Source organism: Symphalangus syndactylus, chromosome 8 (assembly GCF_028878055.3).
Source record: "Symphalangus syndactylus isolate Jambi chromosome 8, NHGRI_mSymSyn1-v2.1_pri, whole genome shotgun sequence".
In the NCBI taxonomy this organism is placed as follows: Eukaryota; Metazoa; Chordata; class Mammalia; order Primates; family Hylobatidae; genus Symphalangus; species Symphalangus syndactylus.
Window position 1 is genome coordinate 35,161,676 of NC_072430.2, and position 5,537 is coordinate 35,167,212.

The window sequence follows — 5,537 nt, forward strand, 5'->3', positions numbered from 1 at the left end:
TAGTTGGGATGAGAGGAAGGGAGGCACTGAAGATGAAAGACAAGTGTAGAAATATAACTTTAATTCATGATGAGTGACCATATATAGTGAACACTATACAGTGATAGAAAGTGGTTATCATGAAGAATGATATAAATGGATGCATTTGCAATGTACATTGCAGGTAGATATCATGAGACTTTTCAATAGACTGTATGAGAGGAGTGAAGGAAAGAAAGAAATGGGGCTGGGACAGCGGGAGATAGGGAATGGGAAGGGAGGACACCCAGTGGGGAACTGGATGGAGAACAAAGTCAAAAATTCTGTCTAGGCTTCATTAATTGGAAGGTCCCCATTAGAACTGTTTTTCTCAAATTTTACAATTCAGATTCTGATTCAGTTAAGTCTTCGGTAGGCCCAGGGGTCAACATTTCTAACAACATTTCTGGGATGATGTCAGTGATACCGCTACACAGACCATGTTTTCAGTAGCAAGTTCTTAGTTAACCAAGTGGATTATAGTTAAAATAGTGATCTAGAGCTGTATAGAAAGGTAAGAAACTGAGTTATAAAATTTGGTAACAGTTGATATATTCCTTAAAGCCCAAATTAATTGAGAAAATACAGAAGAATTAGCAAACCAGAAAGTTTAGAAGAAAATCCTATAAAATTTAGTAGACAATGTATAAGAAGCCAACATTTGTATAAGACAGAATGTGAATTTAAAATAAGAAGAGAGAAACAGGGATAAATGTAGAATTCAAGAGTCAGAAATAGGTTGTGAGCTGGATATTGCACTATAGTTCCAAAAGGCAGGTAAGATGAAAAACAATCCCGTTTGATTCCCTTTTTGCTAGTCTTATCCTGACCCATTCTATAAGCATCATTTGAAATTTTAGGGTAATAAAAGCTTGGAGTCAAAGACAGAAGGCAATGCCAATAAGTCACTGGAGTTTTGGCTGATGAATTTTAAATAAGAAACTAACAGCTTAAACATTATTCCTTAGACCAACGGCTAACTGAACCTTTTCTGGGAATAGTAGAGAAATATGAGTACATTCAGGGAGTGAGAAAGGTAACACTATGGCTGAATTCTGGTGGAACTGTAAGTTAAAAAAGAGAAGGAAGATCCCCTAAAGGTCCATTCAAAGTATTTAAATTTGCACTCACCAAAGCATGTATTAATGTTTTAACAGCTGCAGTGGTTAAGTATTCTTCTGTTTTAGTAGTTTTAATAACTGATGACAAGAAGGCAAGGTTAGACACCCAGAGAGCTCAGCAGCCTTACGGCAACACCTGTAATAAGTGACAGTCTGTTTTGATGGAATGGAACAGTGTCTTCTGAAGAACAAAAATGTTTAATAGACTGTTCTATATATTTAAATTAAAGGGGATTTGCCCTTTACTTAAACTTGACCAGCAGACTCCACAAAAGCTCTAAACAATAGTACTACAATTGCTACAATACAAAAATGGAGCAGATTATCATCAACGAATGTAGATCTAGTGCCTACAGCGTGAGAGCACATCTATTCTGTGTTCAGGCAGACACCACATAAAGCAAAATAGGGATCTGGCCATAAAGTTTAATAGGAATTTAACAATTATCCAGTCCATTCAGTCAAAAAAGAAGGCAATTTGGAAAACTGAGAAACTGGAATAGGACCCTGATCCCTTATCTCTTTCTTATGTAAGCCCTACACCCTGTTATGCCCACTCATCTACAAACTTTCAGTTTGCAATGTCCTTTACCTTTTATATGGGCCTAAAAAAGCGATAGGACATAAAGCTCCTCCTGGTAGCATGTTATCTACTAGGGCAGATATAATACATTCCCCATGTAAATATGAGGCAGAATGCTAAGTTTTAGAGTTGGGGTACTTGGATTTTAGTGTGCATCAGAATCACCTGGAGGACTTGCCAAGCCCCACCTCCAGAGTTTCTGATTCAGTAGGTCTGGAGCAAGGCCCAAGAATTTGCAGCTCTAACAAGTACCCAGGTGTTACTGATGCTGCTGACCCAGTGACCACAGTTTGAGAACAACTGTTTTAGAAGATGACAGACAGAAACAGTATTTTCAGCCCAGGCTATCTGAGATAGCTTCACTGAGACCGTTAAGCACAAACTCAATCTTGAAGGACTGAAGACTGCAGTATGGGAAATAAGAGAAAGAGGGTATTAGAAACGAAAGAAGTACTAGTTAATAAGCTAAAACTGCAAAATGTTTTCCCTGCCCCCATACTACTGTGGTTATTAAAGATCTAAGAATACAATACAGGAAATGAAGATGTTCCCATTTTCACATTGCTTGAAAAACTCAAAAAAAGCAAACTTTCCAAGGAGTTCCCCCAGATCCTAATTTTGCAATATATTTATTGAATCTCCTACCTCTTTTGTTGCATCTGTCACAGTGGCAATCCACACTCAAAAATGAAAAACAGGCACTATTAGCCAAAATGCTACAGAAGATTTGGGGGATTTTCTTATCTAGGGCCTGATTTTGTTCTTAGACATTCATGGGCACTATCTCTATTTCAGTCTCCTCTGACAACACAATAATTTACGTCCTTTATGTATTTTGCTATTGTTCAGAATACTTACAATGAAAGAAAAAAAGATATAAAAATATTTCTAAAAAGAAATATGAAAAAAATTAGAGGACCATATAACAAATTAGGACAATGTGGTATATAACACAACAGTCTTTAATTTGCTGGAAATGCAACAAAAGAACCAGAAAAAAATGACATTATTCAAATGCTAGTCAGGGTTATTGCATCTTGAAAAAAATTCTAACCCTTGGTGCAATTTCAGAAATAAAGAAATAGAAGCTTTTAAAAATTCTATTCTTTAATTTGTGAAAGCACCCTAGTCTGACAACCTAGAGCCCTCAAAACAAAGCCATGGAGAAGGAAATATTGAGAGAATAATGACTGATCATGTCTGGTTGGAGCCTAGATGTGACTCTAGGAATAAAAGAAAATAAAGGCAAAAAGGTAAGTTGAGGTCAGAGTCTATATAAGACTTGGGATTTCTAAAGAGAAGAACCAAAATATATTCCTACCAAGAGAATGTTATCCTTTCCCAGAGTGAAAGCCACGTAAAAGAGAGACTACCAGGAGAGTAAAATAGTAGACATCTGTTATATTTGTCTTTTTAGCCCTGCTCTTTCCTTTTGGGCACTGTCTCTTTCCCATTCCATTTGATTCCAGCAAGACTGTTCATCACAATGCTCACCTGTTCACTGGCTGTAAGAGTGGAATAAAGACCTGACCTATCACTGTCCTCCACTCCCTAAGCCACCGTGGGCACATTAGCCAGTCAGAGCATGTCAGTTTCCTTCCAAGAGAACACTGCCTAAAACTCAGAAAAAGAACCCTTCTTTTTGACTCTTTACTGTGGGATATGAGCTTAACGCTGCCATCAGCTTATCATCATGAAGAACACAAACAGAAACAGAGTCTAGAGATGATGGCAGAGACAGCTCCAACAGTATACTTGGAGACCTTCCCTCTAGCAGAGGGAACCTTAGAGCTATCGTTGAACTTCCCATTTTTGTAAGCCAATAGTTCTCCCTTTGTCTTTCTTATGCAATTTAAATTGGTTTCTTTCATTGAGAATTACAAGAATCATTAGGTAATAATAAGTTTATGCCTGTTTTGCAAATGATGAAAAAAGAAAAGCTATGCTACTTGTGAGTCTGTGGGTATCTCATTTTTCAGGAAGGTCACTTCTCAGCCTGAATTGTGGTATAGGCAAGGACTTTGGGGGTATACTTATAAAACATTATTCCCTTCTGTATGGTTTGAAGGGGCAACTGAAGTTATAAGTAAATAAGAAAGAAATATAGACATAGGAGAGAAAGAGGGAGGAAGTGAGGAAGAGAGGATGAAAGGAAGGAAATAAGTAAAAACAAAAGAAGAAACACTAAATTTAAATCAAAATCCAAATACAATTATACAGAATTCCAGGCGGTGGCTGCTAAAGTGTCTTTTGTCTAAGAAGCCTAAATTTCTTCAGAGATTAACTGTTACATGCAAAGCATATTAGACATAAGATAGTGCCACCAAGTCTGTTTGCATATTTACCAATATATATTTCAATTTGAAAGACTACATCCTCTATCATGAAACTAAACCCACAAATTGACTTCTCAAATTACACTTTTTACAACAAAGGGTCTTCATGCCAACTTTGGAGCAGTAATTTCCCACCCCATCCAAAAACCATCCCATAGCTCTATTCCCTCCCACCATCCTGTGACTGAACTTGTATCAATTACAGTTCAATTTCCTTTTCAATTCCCTTCTGTCCCAATTCCCTTGCAAGTCCAGTAAACATCAAGACTCCTCAGTCACAAAATACTTCAGAAAGAGAGTATGGCTCCATCAATCCCTGATAACCTTTCTTGCAGCAAGAATAATAGAATGGTGGCCCTCTTGAACCACTTCCATCAATTTCTATTAAACTTATGCTTCAAAGCTGTCTAGCCACTTATTTCTCCTTCCTGCTATGGAGAGTGTCAGTGGATTGGGGGCAGCGGGGAAGAGGTGGAAGGCATGGGGTAGAGGAGCCTGGAAGAGACCACAAATACAGCTGACTCGGGTTGAGGGGAGGGGGAGAAAGGCATCAAAACCTTCGTGACCTGTGTGCGATGACAACAGTCACAGAAACTTCACTTAATCTCACCAAGGCTATTAGAAGCTACATTTCTAGGTTGCATCTAGCTGCTCAGAAAGATAACTGCCTTGCAAACTTCAATATACCTTGAGAGAATTAGATTTTTCTAAGCCAAAGATTGAATTCCTCCTTCTTCCTCCCTTCTTCACTGTAACCAGGGCCTCATAACAAGCAATTTTATTTTCCTCGTGTGCCGGGCAGATGACATCCTGCTAAGTCCGCCAGAAGCAGGGAAGAATGAAATACTACGATCTGTGATGTTGCATGCTAGCCCACTTGCTTTGCTTACCTATTTCCAGTAAAGGGACTGCTGGAGAAAACTTTAATCATAAAAACTATAAAATGGAGTGCTCTCTGCACTTCCAGGAGCCAACCTATGTTGTTGGCAAAAGGTAGCTTTTACTTTTAACCCTACACAATTTACTTTGATTCATTTCGGCTAATTGCAATTGTTTGCTGACTAGAGAGAGCACAGAGAAGGAGAAAGATTCATTGCTAAGCCCTTACGCAATCAAATGTCATCTCAAGGTTAGAGAAATAATGTACAATTCCACTTTTGCAGCTTCACCATCTGCAGATAGCATGTCCTCCATGAAACTTCAGCTAATTTCCCAAACAGAGCCTGCTCCACCCTCCTGTGTGTTCCCACAACACTCTATTGCCATCTCCTCTATATGATTTCTGACTTTGTATTATAATTACCTGTTTGCATATCTATCTCTTCTCCACTGTAGTAGGAGTTCCTTAAAATCAGAGGCTGTATTTTTTGTTTATCTCCAACTCCTGCATAATATCTACACATGGCTGATGCTCCACATATCTGGGTTGAATGAATGAGGATACCTAAATCAATTTCTCATATATTCCTTGCTGTAGGA